The sequence below is a fragment of the Amblyomma americanum genome, chromosome 7, assembly GCF_052857255.1.
Source record: "Amblyomma americanum isolate KBUSLIRL-KWMA chromosome 7, ASM5285725v1, whole genome shotgun sequence".
Lineage (NCBI taxonomy): Eukaryota > Metazoa > Arthropoda > Arachnida > Ixodida > Ixodidae > Amblyomma > Amblyomma americanum.
Genome location: NC_135503.1, coordinates 176,297,135 through 176,313,681, shown reverse-complemented (window position 1 = coordinate 176,313,681; position 16,547 = coordinate 176,297,135). Strand labels below are relative to the sequence as shown.

Sequence of the window (16,547 nt, the reverse complement as noted above, 5' to 3'; positions counted from 1 at the left end):
TGGCATGCAAGCCTAAATTGCTTCCCTTGCCGCTGACCAAAGTTGTCGGGTGCTGCCTTACACGTTCGTTTATGTGCGCTCCAGTTTCCCGATATATATTTTGTTGCAGGATAATGGGATGAGTAAACCACCCCTACTACGCATGTTGTGAGTTTCGTCTGGCGATTAGCGGTGCAAGTGCCAGTCTGCTGCTGGCCACCGGAGATTCGGGCGCACAAACCGGAGAGGTTAGTACTGCGCGAATGAGACACGACAGGAGAACAAGAAAAGAAACGACGACACGACTGTTCTCCTGTCGATGGTTTCTCATTCGCGTAGTACTAACCTTTTTTTTCTGCAATGAACCAACTAGCCCGCAAGACCGTTCTAAGCCGGAGAGCTTTCGCGGTGCAGAAAAGAAACCAGTGACGCCAAATATTTGAGCCACTTTTTTCAGCCCAAGTGACGTCTTGTGGAAGTAGGGGAGCACTTCAGACTTCTTCCTATCCTCTTCCTCTGCGCATGCAGGCTTTTCGGAACTCTTTCATTTTCTTTTCAGGGTTTCACACACCGCTGGCAAAACCGATGAGGGAAACCCGAAGGTTTTCAAGCGGTCAACCTGCACCGCTAGACTTTGTTGCATCACATTCGGGCAGCTTTTCTTTAAAACAATTAAAAAGCAGAAGTTCGCGGTACTTCGCTTACCAACTTCGAATGTGCAGATTCGAACGGCAAAACTGCCTTCTTAGACCTAGGTGCATATTTCAACACACGCGCCGATCAGGTAAAAAAGTCAATTCTAAATCTAGGTACCTAATGGTCTGGTCGATCGCGACATCTTTGGTAAAAACCAAGTTCTTAGATTAGATGCTAAAAACGTTTAAACACTCGTCTGCCACAATAGTGAGCTGGTCAGTTCCTGTTAAATTTAAAAATACTAAAAAGTCGTTGACATATATAAAAACCGTGACCAAACGTGTGTCTTGAAGTGAGCTCACTAGCATTCAGTCAAACGTCGCTAAATATATGTTGCAAAGAACTGGCGCTACACAGGAGCCAATGCAGATGCCTCGTTTTTGTACAACGAAGTTGTTGTCATGTTGTAGAATCGTTGGGTTTAAATTCATTTTTAAAAGGTCGAGGATGAATTCCTGAGTGATGCCGCATTTATTCTGGAAGGAAATTGTCCCAGTACATTCAATTAATTCGCTCGCTGCTGCAAAAACTTCTTCGTGGGGCACAGAATAATACGGATCCATAATGTCCACTGAAAAAGCTGCATTAGCACCGGGAAACCCCCCGCGGAGGCACTCCCCAAGCTCACTGAGCTCTGCACAAGAAAAGAACCCGTTGGCACAAGGCCCCCGAAGGAATGTTTCAGATAGTTGGAGACCACTTTTTGCCAAGAACCTCCTTCTGTGACAATCGCCATTAAAGGGTAATCAGGCCTGTGTGTCTTTGCAAGGAAAAACACATGCAGGACGTCCTGATAGCATTTTCGAACTTCATTTTCCAGGCTCTCCAAATTCAACCGACTGAGAAGCCTCAAGGCTAACGCCTGTTCTTACGGCTAACGCTTGATTTTACCTGATCGACTCGTGTGTTGGAATTATGCACCTAGGTCTAAGAAGGCGTTTTTGCCGTTCGGATCAGCACATTCGAAGTTACCAAAGCACATGAGAACAATTTTGTTGTGCAAAAACGAGGCATCTGCATTGGCTCCTGTGTAGCGCCAGTTCTTTGCAACTTATTTTTAGCGATGTTTAACTCAATGCTACTGAGCTCACTTCAAGACACACGTGTTGTCAGGGTATTTAGATATGTCAACGACTTTTTAGTATTTATAAATTTAACAGAAACTAACCACCTCACTCTTGTGGCTGACGAGTGTTTAAACGTTTTTAGCACCTGTTCTAAGAACTTGGTTTTTACCAAAGATATCGCGATTGACCAGACCATTAGGTACCTAGATTTAGAACTCACTTTTTTACCTGATCGACACGTGTGTTGGAAATATGCACCTAGGTCTAAGAAGGCGCTTTTGCCGTTCTGATCAGCACATTCGAAGTTGTTAAAGCGAAGCATCGCGAACTTGTGCTTTTTAATTGCTTTAAAGAAAAGCTGCCCGCGTGTGATGCAACAATGTCTAGCGGAGCAGGTTGAACGCTTGAAAACCTTCGGGTTTCCCCCATCGGTTTTGCTGGGGGTGTGTGAAACCCTGAAGAAACAATGAAAAAGTGTCCCGAAAAGTCCGCATGCCCAGTGGAAGAGATAGGAAGAAGACTGAAGTGCTCCCCTACCTCCACAAGACGTCACTTGTGCTGAAAAAGTGGCTCAAATATTTGGCGTCCCTTTAGTTTTTCTGCCCCGCGAAAGCTCTCCGGTTTGTGCGCCCAAATATCTAGTGGTCAGCAGCAGACTGGTGCTTGCATCACTAATCACCAGACGAAATTCACCACGTGCGCAGTGAGGGTAGTTTACTCCATCTCATTGTCCTGCGGCAAAATTTATATTGTGCAAATTTGACCGTGCGTAAACGAACGTTTAATGCCCGGGATACATGGAGCGTTTTTGTCGGCGATTTTTGCCCGACGGTGCGCATTTGACGCCCGGCCTCGAAAAGAACACCCGCCGCCGCCGATGTGGCCCCGCCAGGTATTGACGCGCGGCGTCCGGCGAGACCGGAAGCGCCAGCCTGAGCAAGCCAATAGCAGCGCAGAAAGTCCGCTCTTCCGGTTTGGCTGCCTCCCCCGCCGCCGCCGCCGCCAACATGGCCGACGAGCATTGCTGTGTTTATTGCACGGAAATGTTATTATCGTGGAAATAAACGCTTCACCAGGCATGAAATGTCACTTCTTTTGGAGAACACGACCGAATCTTGGATCGAAATGCCCGCCTTTCCTCCCTGAGGCGAAGGTGCCGAAGGAAACCGTAGCCGATGGTAGCCACGGCTGAGCAGGCATCGAAAGGTATGCGACCGCATGCATTCCAGCACGCAAAACCTTGTAGCTATCTATGCACGCGTGCTGCAATCAGTACAGTGGTGTCTAAATGAACAATTTCGTTATTCTAACAGAGGAGTCAGCGTCGCTGCTCTCAAAGTGCTCCTCGCTCAGTGGTATTTGCCACGTTTTGACCACATTGCTTTCGCGCTGAGAGATACGCGGCGGCGGGCGGCCGCTTATTCGCTCCATGTATCTCCGGCCGGGCGTCTCGCCGCCACGACGTTTTCTGCCGGGTGAACATCGTCGAAAAAAACGTCTCATGTATCCCGGGCTTAAGGAAGCACCGAACAACTTTGGGCAGGGGCAAGGGAAGCAATTTAGGCTTGCATGTCAAGCACTGCCACTGTTCCCCTCTGTTTCATCTGGTCAATATTATCGGTCGGGGGATATCAAGACGTGAGTGCGAGCTGCTGGAAGCGTTTATAACCAGAAAAAATAAGCAGATATGCGTAAGCGACCCGTGGATCGCAATCACTGAAAAAGAGTTTCAATTCTTATCATCCGAAAGTTTCCCTAACCTTGTCCAAATTGTGCACTTGTGCAGGAAGTATGTATAAATGTGGCTGAATTCCTAGCAATAAATCAGTTCTTAGTCCAGCGGTGTTGTGCGTGTGCCTCCTTGTTATTGTCCGGCGTCTGTATCGCTGGTTCCACCATTGCACAATATACCGGCAATGGGATCGACGTACGAGATAGACTGTTGAAGCGGTTTTCATCAGAAAAAAGTTGGCACTTGCATCAACGAGCCCTCCATTATACTGCATCACATAGAGGTAAGTTCCTTGAATGATTCTGCACACGTTACGAATCGCACCAAAAACCGTTCTTGTTGATTCTGGTATCAAATGGTATTTGGCTAATATACCTACTGGATATGTACCATGCTCTACGATGATATATGTTTTCCTACAATACAAAAGTTTAGTTGTGAGACAGAGCTTGTGCTGAGTACTTCTCAACGTCAACCAACGTGAATGAACGTCACACAACTAGGACAATATGCCTTCCTACTACATTCTTTCAGTTGGTATTTTGCACGCCTGACTTGTGTAAATCTGCACCAGGGAAAAATTTGGAGTAAATGCTATAACTGACTTGATTAAACTTATTTTTCTGTTTGTTCTTCACTTAATATTAACATAGAGTTAGGATAGTAGGTGTGGATTCATACTTAGCAGCGCAAAAAAACGAACACAAAAGCAAACGAGGAGACACAACACAAGCGCAGTTTTTTGTCTCCTCGTTCGCTTTTGTCCTCGTTCTTTTGCGCTGCTAAATATGTGCCCTTTACTTAAAAGCGCCGCTTTGGCATTATAATTGTAATGCCAAAGCGTAATGGGGGGATCTGATCATGACTTGACCAGGAAGTGATACATATAACCTAACACATAGATGCAAGTAAATGAGAAAAACAAGAAAACAAGAAAGCAGCACCGTCATCTACAAAATATCAGAAAATAAAAGCTAATACTGATGCAGTACAGATTTTATGCAAAAAGAAATGCTAAATAAAGCTTCAACTGCGTAGTTCACCACCAAAAATTGAACTTTAAAGCATAAAGCAGCAACGCAATACAAATTTAAATGCAGAAGTGTTGCTACATGAAACTTCAAATGTGTATTTCAAACAAGCAACCGTGCAAATATGAGAAAGTGGAACGTGCTGTGAAACACGAAGTATGACACCTTCGCACAGATAAAAGCTTCGAATATAACAATGAAATAACGTGACCTGGGTGAGAGCGGAAACAGCCCTTTATTTGATGAGATGTTCATAACTACAGCGCAACGAACGGGGCATAGAAGAAGAACAACGGGCAGAGACACAACACAGCGCTGTTTTGTGCCCCTGCCTGTTGTTGTTCTTCTACGTCCCGTTCGTTGCGCTGTAGTTATGAAACATAGAAACCAACTCGCCCAACAACTTACCTTGATGAGAGAGCCACAACAGCGGTTGGCAAAAGACTGTAGTTGAGCGTTGCGTTTTCTTGTTGTTGAGCACTGTGTGGCCAGTTGAAGTATTTTTCTTCAATTATGCCCAAATAAATATCCGGCGCCATCATCAGGCACCGACTTCTCATTTTATGACCATGTCAATAAAAAAGCCGCTTTTATACCTTTTCAATTAACCTCTCCTGTGCCAGCTGCGTTCACCTGATCCCCGCCATTTTTTGTTTCTCATCCGCCCACCCATCATTTTGCTGTACCCTGCTACGCTTGCCTTTTCTTGATATTCAGTCTGTTACAGTAAATTAAACGACTATCGAATATCTTACCTTTGAATTACGTGCCCTGTCCAAGCCCATTTCTTCCTCTCGATTTCGACTAGGATGCCATAAACCCACGTTGGTTCTCTGATCCATTCTGCCTTCTTCCTGTGCTTTAATGTTGCGCCTATCATTTTCATTTCCATAGCTCGCCGCGTTGTCCCCAGTTAAAGCTGAACCTCTTTTGTTAACCTCCATGTTTCAGCCCCGTAGGTGAAAACCGGTGAGACACAGCGCTTATGTGCCTTTCTCATGAGGAATATTGGTGAACTGCTAATCATAATCTGTGAGAACCGTAAATAAACACCATCCAATTCTCATGTCTCTAATTATTTCCCACTTGTAATCCGGATCGGCTGTGACCACCTGGCCTAAGAAGACGCATTCGGTAACCACTTCCGAAGCCTCACTAATAATTCGAAACTGCTGTTCCCTTGCAAATCTGTAGAACATTGCTTTTGTTTACTGCATAACAATTTTTAGACTCACTGCTCTGCTTTGCTTAAGTTACTGATCATACTTTGCACTTCATCCTCCTCGCGTCATAGCATAACAACGTCAGCAGGAAATCGCAGATTACAAAGGTATTCTCATTTAACTCTTATGGCCAACTGTTCCCAATCCAAGCCTGTCATTACCTATTGTAAGCAGGCGGTGGATAGCACTGGCGAGATCGTCTCCCTGCCTGACACCCTCCCTTATTAGAATTTTTTTACGAATATTTTGGCTGTGGAGCCACTATAAACAGCTTCCCAGTATTTTCACTTAAGGTTCATCTACGCTGTCATTCCTTAATGTGTGCATGACTGTTGAGGTTTCTTCTGAGCCAAATTTTTTCTCGTAACCTATGAGCACTACATATGGGGGTTGCTTATATTATGCCAATTTTTCTGTAACCTGATTGATACTGTGAACATGGTATATTATTGAATATCCTTCGTGAAAGCGTGATCATTGCTTGATTGTTCGATCGACGTCTAAAGCCAACCAGACTCAATTAGCAATTAGCTTTGTAAATAATTTATAGGCAACGGACAGCAAGCTGATATGTCTTAGTATTCAAGTCGACGACGTCACCTTAAGATGCAGTTTTGGGGAGGAGTGCTTGGTCTGTTCTCGTCACCCAGATCAGGCCGCACTCCATGCCTGGTTGTGGAATTGCATGGGCACGCGGATTTGTTTTTGCTCTGGTGGAGAATGGGGTGGCACCGGGATTCAAACCCGTGTGCTCTCCATGCGAAGCGGATGCTGTACTTGTACGCCATCGCTGCACCAGCAGATAACAATGGAACAAAAATGGGATACTTGAAGGCGTTCAATGTAAAGAACGATCACAAGCAGATGACTGTTGTTTATAGAAATGTGCAAAGCGAGCATGATGTCACCGGTTTAGGGAATGCCCTGACGGAATTTGTGATTGGTGCCAAAACGGGCATGTCTTTGAACAGTACCAAATGTAGATTTTATCATTTACCTTTAAGCCTTTCTTTGTGTAATGACTCTATAATTTGCATGGGCTAGGACTACCTCTTGAAAATGTTCAACGTTACAAATATGTTGTTTTTTTTTACAAAACTTCAAGCACACTAAAGGAATTGAATTATTCCCATTAATGTCATCTAGAATACTCTAACCTATCAGGAGTAGTTTTCTTATGGTGTACATGAGGTCAAATGAAAATCTTTTTATTACAAATATCCGTCCAATGCTTCAATATTGTGGGTTTCTCAGTAGGCACAGGCCACTACCCACCGCGGGTTCGAGCTTCGCGGGAGCCAAGGGCACCGATCAGCCGTCACCACACGCACCCTGGAGCACCGCTGCGGCGACGTTCAACCTCTGCAGAGAGGAAAGCGGCTCGCCCCAGGCCTCCAAGTTCACAAAGGAGACGTTTATTGACGGCGTCCTCCAGCGGTACACACACACACTCAGCAGTCACTCAGAGCAAGGCTCCGGTGCGCGCTCGGGGCAACAAGAGAAATGCGCGCCGCTAGCACGCCGCTGCAGGAGATTGTCCCCGCGGCAGTGCTGTGATCTCTCTTGTGTCGGCCGTTGGGCCATTTGCGAGAGAGAGTGGGCAGTCAACGGAAGGTGCGCCTGTCAAGGTCGTTGGACCCCTGGACAGACTCGAGCCGCGGCGGATCGAGGTCTCACGCTGGCGAGCTCGAGTATCAACTGGTCCGAACGGCAGAGGCCGGCCCGGACGAACACCAACGTACGCACCTTACGCTGTCTCGGAGGGGCTCTCTCTCTCTGGGCCCCGCTCGGACGGTCGCGCGCCGCGCGACCACCCAAAACGGGTCTCGAATTCCCGCCAAAAGACACCAATGGCAAAGGCCCTTGGGAAGCCGGGGGCAGAGCTGCGGCCGAATGACAGCGATTAGCCACCAGCCGTCTCTCCGACGCCCGAGGGGGGAGAAAGGGAAAGAGAGTGACGCGGGATGCCGCGCAGACGCCACGGAGGGAATCTAGCAGGCTTCCCACATCCTGCTCTCCTTAAATGCCCTCCTACTCATGCGCAGATGCGTGCGGCAGAATAATAAAAAAAATTAATCCATATAAAACTACCACACTTCAGTTCCAGCCATAAACTCAAAAGACAAACAAACAAGAACAGAAAACAAACAACACTTGCATACGTTGCAAGGAGACAAAACTAACTACACTGTACACTGTACACAAGGCCAGCTGACAGGTGGCCTGCAGCCTCATAATGATCGGTGGCGCGGCCCATTGGGCCTGTCGGCGACCAACTCACGCTTTTGCTGCCTTCAGGGTCCCGGTAGACGATTTATTAACGGCGGTCCCATGTCCTCCACAAGGTCATCAAAGTTGAGCATGAGGACGTCGACGACGCCCGACGATCCCGAAGAGGACCCGCAGCCCGACACCTCCTCGCCTGGAGTTTCCTATCCCGGTGGACCACTTTCCTGGCCGCCGCTAGGCGCCGGCACTCCGGAGGGGCGCGAACCCCAACGGGAAAGGGTGCTGTCCTTCCTGCCCCCCTCTCGGCGTTGCCTTTTACCTTGGGAGCACGCACATAACCCCCAGGCACGCACCGGCACAGAAGCGGACATTGATCAGTGACAACGACCCGCTTGTCAGAATCGTCCCGAGGGGCCGTGGCAGGGGTCAAAGGACACACAGACGTACTCTTCACGCTCCCCATAGCCACACAAAAACCATGCCGCGAGACACTCGCTCCTTAACGAGCAATCCAATCCCCAGCCAGAAGGGGAGACTTTCGCCGACCCCTCCGCGAACCAGCCGGTCCCGTGTTCGCGAGGAAGGCCGCACCCGTGGGGTCAGAACGTAAATGAAAAGAAGGCGCGCTGTAGAAAAGAAGGCCATCTCTGCGCTACAAGAAAAGTGCAATCGCGAGTGGGCTGAAGTTTACATATGCACAAGACTGGTTTAAAAAAAACTGAACGCCAACGCAAACGTATATTACATATGTACAGATCTCGGAACGTTAGAAGGAACAACGATAAAACTGGAAACAAAAACATGCTACAGATTGACTAAAACAAGCAAATGACTAAATAACTGCACAAGGCTGGAACAAAGCATGCGGCAAACAAAAGAAAAAGAAACCACCGTGCTTCATCAGGGGTAGGGCCCGGCGAGAAAGCTCTCCAGCTAGCTGAGGCTGCGTGCCTTCGGTTGCGGAAGAGTCCGCCATCCGGCATCAATCACATCGGTGACCGTCGCCTCAGATTGTACCGGTGCTCGGTACGGTTGCGTTCCACAGCACCATTTGTGCCTTTGCGTTTGCTTGTGATACCAGTGGGTACCGACGCAAACTCGTCAGACCGTGACGCATAGGCCTTCAGGTCTGCGATGTGGGCACGGCTGGTTTTCCCCGTAAGGGGATCCTCCAACAGGTACGCGAGCGGCGACCAGACTCTGACCACTCGGTACGGACGAAGCTACTTAGGAGCGAGGGAGGCTGAGAACCCCTTGCTCGCATCACTAAGGACGTGGTTGCGCTTCAGGACAAGATCACCCGCCTGAAAAGTCAGACTGCGGTGCTTGCGGTCATACTGAGCCTTCTGTTGGGCTCTGGCTGCCGCCAAACTTTGCCTTGCTCTGTTGAGAGCCCGACGAAGCCGTTCCCGAAGCGTCGACGCATAAGCAGAGCAGTCTGCCCGCGTCTGCTCATCCCCGAGCTGGCTCTGCACGACGTTTGACATCGGATTCGCCAGCTCCCTCCCGAAATTGAGGAAGGCGGGAGAGAAACCAGTTGAGAGATTCTCAGCTGTTCGAATGGCGAACGCAAATTCCCTCAAATGGTCTGCCCAGTCCTTTTGACACTCGGGAAAGGCCGCCAGCATTGGCTTGAGCGTTCGGTTGATTCGCTCGGTCAAGTTGGACTGGGTATCAGGAGAGGCCAGCGCGTCAGCCGACCCGCAGGCCCGCGGAGCCCCATCGGCCAACTGAGCGCACTGTGGTCTGTCTGCAACACGAATTGCGTTCCGTCAAGGTAGACGTCGAATTTCCGCAGTGCGAACACGATGGCGAGGCACTCCTTCTCGGTCACGGAATAATTCCTCTCCGAGGGCAGCAAGGAGCGGCTGGCAAAGGCCAGCGGCAGCAGGCCATCGAAATCCTGTAGGAGAACTGCTCCTAAACCCAGATCGCTCGCGTCAGTCTAGACTACGAACTGTCTGTTCAGGTCGGGTAGCCTGAGCTGCGATGTCTCGGCAATGGCACTCGACAGGAGGCGAAAGGATTGCTCTTGCTCGGGCCCCCATCGCCACGCAGCAGTGCTTGGTCAAGGGTGCCTGCACGCGGGCACAGGACGGGATGCACGACCGATGGAAATTGGCCATTCCCAGAAAACGGCGGAGGCCGCGTACGTCCTTGGGCACGGGAAGCTCGAGTATGGCTCGGAGTTTGTCCGCATCGGGCTCAATGGAGCCTTCGCCCAGCGTGAACCCTAGAAACTGAACTCGGGTCTGCGCTATTTGAGCTTTCGCAGGATTCAAAGTCATCTCAGCAGCCCGTACCCTCGCGAGCACGTTGGCTATGTGGCCTAAGTGCTCATCGAAGGTTCGTGAATAAATCACAATATCGTCCAGGTAGCACATGGCGTGAGACCATTTCGCTGCTTCTAGGGCGCGGTCCATGAGCCTCTGAAAAGTCGCAGGACCATTGCAGAGACCGAAGGGCATGCGAGTGAACTCAAACAGCCCTCTGTGGCACGTGAACGCGGTCTTAGACCGGTCAGCGTCCGCCATCTGGACCTGTAGGTAACCTTTGGAGGCATCTAGCGTGGAAAAGTACCGCGCACTGCCCAGGTTTCCTACGATTGAGCTGATCGTCGTGAGTGGATAGGCATCCTTTCGAGTCAGCGCATTCAGACGGCGATAATACACACACAACCGGTGGCTGCCATCTTTCTTAGGCAACAACACAACCGGAGACGCCCAAGCGCTGGACGAGCGACGGATAATGTCCGCCGACAGCATCTCATCCAGCAACCCATCGATCACCTGCCTTTTCGCAAGGCTGACGGGTCTGGGGTTGCACTTCAAAGGAAGCGCATCTCCGGTGTGGATCTTGTGGCTCACTAAATTAGTACAGCCAGGTTGATCCGCGAAGAGCTCATCGTACTGACGCAACAGTGCTGTCAAACGAGCTTTCTGAGTGTCATCCAACGTTACCGCAAAGGCGGCCAGCGGATGTGGTGCCTGGTCGTGCCGCGCCGCTCGGTCCCAAAGGGGAGCGTGAACGACGGAACGCTCGACACAAGGGCTTGGCCCTGGTCGCTGAGCGTGGCACTCTCCGAACGCCTTCAGTGCGCAGGCAGTTACTGACGCCGGTGGACAGATGAACGGCTTCAGCTGAGAAAATGGTCCGTCGTGATAGCCGCCATTCGCAATGTCCACCACGATCCCGGTTTTCAGGAGAAAGTCCCTCCCGAGAATCACGGGCACACTGAGGCCGGGGAGGTGCATGAAACGCGTGCGTCTCGTCCGCTCTCCCCACCTCACAGTCAGCCTCGCGGCACCAGCCGAATGGGCTACGCCTTTCGCAAGGTTGAATGTCGTACGGCAGTGCCGCAAGCGCACCGAGCGCTTTTGCAAGTGGGACAACACCTCTTCACCGGACCAGGAGGCAGTGGCTCCCGTATCCAGTAACGCCAAAAATTCGCGGCCAGCAATGGTGACCGGAATAAACGGCGCGTGCGCATTAGCAAGGCAGCTTGCTCTCTACGCTGAGGGGATCAGCAAGGATTGGGCCCGTCGTCCCTTTACGACCGACCCGTGCCGCCATTTCCCTGCCTCAAAGGAGGCCTGGTTACGGGCCATTCTCTCGCTCAGTGCCCCGTTTCTTGACAGCGGAAACAGCGCACACTGCCGCGAGGTTGGTCGCGGAACAATGGGGCCTCTCCCTGCCTGGTTCCGCCCGTTGCACGGCCAAAGGGCCAGCTGATTCGGGTTTCCCCCTCCGCTGTGCGTTGGGGCGCTTGGCGTCCCTCGGCAGGCGGTCCAGAAAACGGTGCAGCTCAGGCTGTCCGTCTCCTGTAGGAGTAGGGATCGAGAGCTCGTTCGCTCAACTCCCATACCATCCCCAGGATTCTGGACCATGCGCCTCGAAAAACCGGTCGCGCCATCTCGCGACAGCCGGCGGCGCGGCGGCGCGTAACTCAATGGCGACGAAAAATAAAAATTGATATTTCGTCGCGCATAACAGTTAGAAATTAGCTCTCTCGCCTAGATGTTAAATGCATCTTAAAGTTTCATTTAGTTGAGTTTCATCGATGTAGCTTACATATTCCGTTTGCCATGAGCAATGATCTATGACAGCATGGAGCCTATGGCGAGGTCCTGAAAAATACCCCACTTGACTTCAATTTATCGCTCACTACACTCCTATTTTAAAATATAATGACAAGCTCTAGCAGGTTCACGTAGGGTAATGTCCTACCTTTAAGGAAGTATAAGGTATTTTACATTTCAATGGCGTAAAAGTCTTCCTGCGCTATTTCACTATTGATCATGCATCATCAGCTTTTTCATGAAACGTGTGGCGCCCTCTCTCGGTGCGTTGGAAAGGCACACGTCCCTGCTCGCGGCCGGGCTCGAGTAGCGGAGGCGGCTTGATTCCGGCCGTGCCCTGCTACAGTGTCCCTGCTTTGGTAGGTTGCTTTGGGAGGTTGAGCCTGCCGTACGAATGCGCAGTTTTATCAAAAGTGCCCCCATCGGAGGGAGGCTATGGCCATGGGCTGCTACATAAAATGCTACAAGAAAGCGTGTGCCTACTATGAGGTATATAGAGGAAATTATAAGAAGACTCTTTTGCTTGACAGGTACATTTTTCATTAAGCGCGTACAGTGACCACACCGGCATAGGTGATAGTGGAATTGCGTACGCAATAACAGTGCAAAGCAATGAAGCTTCTAGGTACTTTCGTTCAAGCAGTGAAATTTGTAATTCCCGGACGCTCATACTTAGAGCTCACTCACCGATACTTGTATATGGTTCTTGCACTGTGCATTCAAAATTGTAAAATCGTGTCTTAATGTCGACATTTCAACACTCATGTTATTAGCCTCAATAGCAGAAAGCTCTTCCAATATTTTGTCGATGTGGTGCAAGTGCAGCAAGGATGCGTTGAAGTGAATGTTGCATGTGTTGCACATAAGAGGCGGCAAACCTGGTGCTGCGTTTTATGCCAGTAGGTTATTTGTCCAATGTAACAATTAGTAGTGTGGTAGTTCACATTTTTGTCTAGGTTGGTAAAGTGCTTCTCACGATTCGATCGTTCGCCGTCGAGAAGGGGTTTACCATTGCTGTAATCGGTGCTAGTTTCGGAAATTCTGTCAAAGATGTACGTGAAGGATGAACCGCTAACGAAGACTTCATAGAGTGGCATGCTGGGAACTATTCTGAAGAGTGTGCCATCAGTTCGGCAAGCCAGTAACTCCGCCGTTACCCAGAGCAGCAATCAAGAGTCAAACTCTAGTTAAATGTTCTTGATTATAATTTAAATCTGCTAAGAAATGAACAGCAGTTATTGTCGGATAACACGATGTTTAAAAGATTACTGGTTTTCTCCAGTACGGTGACTCGGCGCTCCACCCAACCCGTTTGTGCAATGCGCCGCTAGCGCGATTCATTAGCGACAGGACGCTACATGCTCGCGGCCCTGAATATGCAGTGAATTTACCGTGTTGCGAATATGTGCAACAATACCCATAAGCACTTTCGCACGAGTGGCGCGAACATATTTTTTTTTGCATAAGTTCCAACCTACCCTCGTTTTTTTTTTTCTGCCGCTCTCCTATCTACTTTTCGCTATCCTCTCTCTTTGCTTTTAATTCCACCGGTTGCAGTTCCAGTGCTTGAGGGATTAGATAGCAATCGCTGGGCCGGCAACATTTTTAGCTACTACTTCTTGGATGTGTGACTCCCGGGGAGTTAGCGCGGTTTTTTAAGCGCACAAACCGCGGGAGTCAGAAGAGGGAGCCGTTTCCACGGAACGATCCAGCGACTTTTAAATGTGCCATGCATCTCCATGTTCCTGGTGCTGGCTCCCTTCCCCTGTCGAGCGGGCGGAGAGAATTTCAAGCCGTGGAGAGAAGGGGTTGGGGGGCGATGAAAGAACAACTTAAACCGCGAAGAAAAGTTCGGGGAACCTGAAATAGCTTCAAGCCATGAAGAAAAGAGCCACCGAGAGCCCGGCGATCCTTCCATTGTTATAAACCGGACTCCCCTTCCAACGCGTACACGAGCGCCCGCGCGCTGATGCCGACATCTAGCACGGACGCCTCACCTAGGCTTGCTGGCGTCTCCTGCAGTGCGCATGCGCAGACCGGTTTCGGCTTACGCTAAGAGCGCGAACGCTGAGAGCGTACGCCCAGGAAGGGCCATTCGAGTTGGCGCCTCTAGGCCTTTTTTGGGGTGGGATGACTGTCTTTGAAGTGGCACAGGAGGCCTCCGATAATGATGTCCGGCTTGTGTGTAGTTTGCATCCCTTCCTTTCTGAGAACACTGGCCAAGGTTTCGCAGACACCCTTTACGTACTAACGGCATACGCGTTTTTGCCACCAGCGTGTCCTTAGCATAAGCATATCGAGTTGTTTTCGTTGCATCCTTTTCAGTTTTAGATGATACATCGAGTGAAGAATCTTGGGTATCCATTGCCTAGAAATGTTTTCTTTTGCTGATGATGAGTTTTAATGGCGCACTGGCAACGTCGCACCAAGCGCAATGGGTTGAAGTGTTTTCTTCAACACAATGTTAGGTGGAAGACCATTTTCCGAGCACTTCAACTCAAAGAAACCAAGCGCCAGGCTTCGAGAAAACTTCTACCTATTGGAAATCAGTGGGTACACGGCGACACTGCGGAACGAATCACACACCGTCCTCGAGCCGCATGCTCAAAGCGATGTGTCATTGCTGTTTTCGCTGATTTTAAAACAAATATGCAAGAATTGGGAATTGTCTTAACCAAAACTTGCTTGAATTCCACCCTCCCCTTAGGGCACAATTTTCAGCACTGTTCCTTCCAAAAAGGCTACGGGAACAAGACGCACAACACGCAGCATCAAACGGATGAAGAACGTGGACAGGCGGTAACGGAAAGGGCCAAGGATGATTTGAGCAGGTACATAGGTACGGAGAAATTCTTTTTCAAGAGCTACACGGGCAGCCGGTAGCAGGGTGGTAAGAGGGAAGAAGAAAAGGACAGTGGGGAGGGGTCTCCTGCTGTGCCTTTGCCTGCCTTTCTTGTTTTTTCTCCTTTTACTTTTCCTCGAATCGTGGAGCGCAGTCCATGGTTGCTTTTTGGATGCGCTATGTTTCTGTTCCCTATGGTGCGAAGCACGAGCTGCACGACATAGTCGGCGCCTCTGCGAAAACGGCCTGGAAAGGTCATGGACACACTCTTGCCTCCAGGCTGTCACAAAAAAAAAAACTTACAACCGCTAATGTGTCAGTCCTGGCAAAGAGTTTCTCCACACGCAGACAAAAATCTCCCAAAAAAGACATCAGAATTTCTGCAGAAGATTCTTTACTGCCTTCCGCCAAACTAAGGAATTCCACCAGCCTTGTTAAAAGCACAGCGCATGGCAAAGGTAGACAGTGCCACCAAAATCAATTTCGGACGAGTTAGGGGGGCTGCCTCCTATCCTGCGGGAACATGAAGCCCCGACGGTCGTCACCAGCTCTAAAAAAGTAGTTGTCGAAAGGTTACAATGATGTTTTCGATCGTTTCAGCGACGGTGGGGGCGCAAAGCGGGCTCTTCCTGAAGCGGCGAGCCGGTGATCACTCTGCGCGGCGCATGCACTCGCAGTGGTTTGGAGCCTAAGATACGCGTCAAAAATGAGCATATTCTGTTATTCTACAATTTGCGAACAGTCCAAATAGCAAACATGTTGTTTCTGCCAACATGTAATGTGTTCAAAAAGCAGTGATTAAGTTCATTCTGCAGGTTGGTAACGAGTTTCAGCCTAATGACCCGTCTGTTAATCAGCAACATACTCGTTGCTGATTAACACCATGTCGTCAACACCACCACGACACCATGTCGTCAACGCATTCCTGTTCGGAGTTTTGTTCATGCTGCCAACATAGCCTATTACAGCTGCATGAAAGCAGTGCACTGCTTGAACACTTAGCTATAGTATGCTGTATATGGTAATATTTTAAGGTGGGCGTTAGCAGCAAACACATTTTTCATCGAGCTTCAGTCCATTCTGGTCTAGATTAAACACGGCTTTCTGGCCACGACGTGACTGCTAAAGAGCGACATGAATGGCAAGAACTTCACAATGTACAGTACTCACGGATTGAAATAGGACATTCGGAGCGCTAACCTTGCAGTGCCACGCGGCATGTGGTAAACCACAGGCCGGCTTATTGGCTACTGGAAGGAACAATTCTGCTTTGTAGATGTTCTCCCTCTCGCGCCATACCACAATGCACCACCTTGGTTTCATGAGCGTCTACGGGCGGCACTCCATGAAGCGACGGCCACGCGCTCCGAATGTCCTATTTCAATCCGTGAGTACTGTACATATATTTCTCGGATATAATGCGTAAAGTGGTTGTATAATTGTGAACGCTTCTTGGCAACCGTCGTCTGCTCACTCGATCACAGCGTTTTCCCCCGCCAGTCAAAAACACATTTTCAGCGCTAACTTCGACTGTACTATAAAGCTCGAATGACCCCCTGGCTGCCGCTTCAAACAACAGCTACGTTGCCTCTTCTTTTACCGCATATATGCGACCAACGTACGCTGCAGATGGACTATATATAGTTGGAAATTAGTCTGCAGTGAAGCT

At 49.5% G+C, this 16,547-nt stretch overlaps 1 protein-coding gene across 1 annotated transcript in view; it reads left to right on the top strand.

Moving 5' to 3' along the window:
* LOC144098221 (calcium-activated chloride channel regulator 3A-1-like) overlaps positions 1-16,547 on the top strand; it is a 1,385,444-nt gene that overhangs the window by 199,299 nt on the left and 1,169,598 nt on the right. The window lies entirely within an intron of this gene.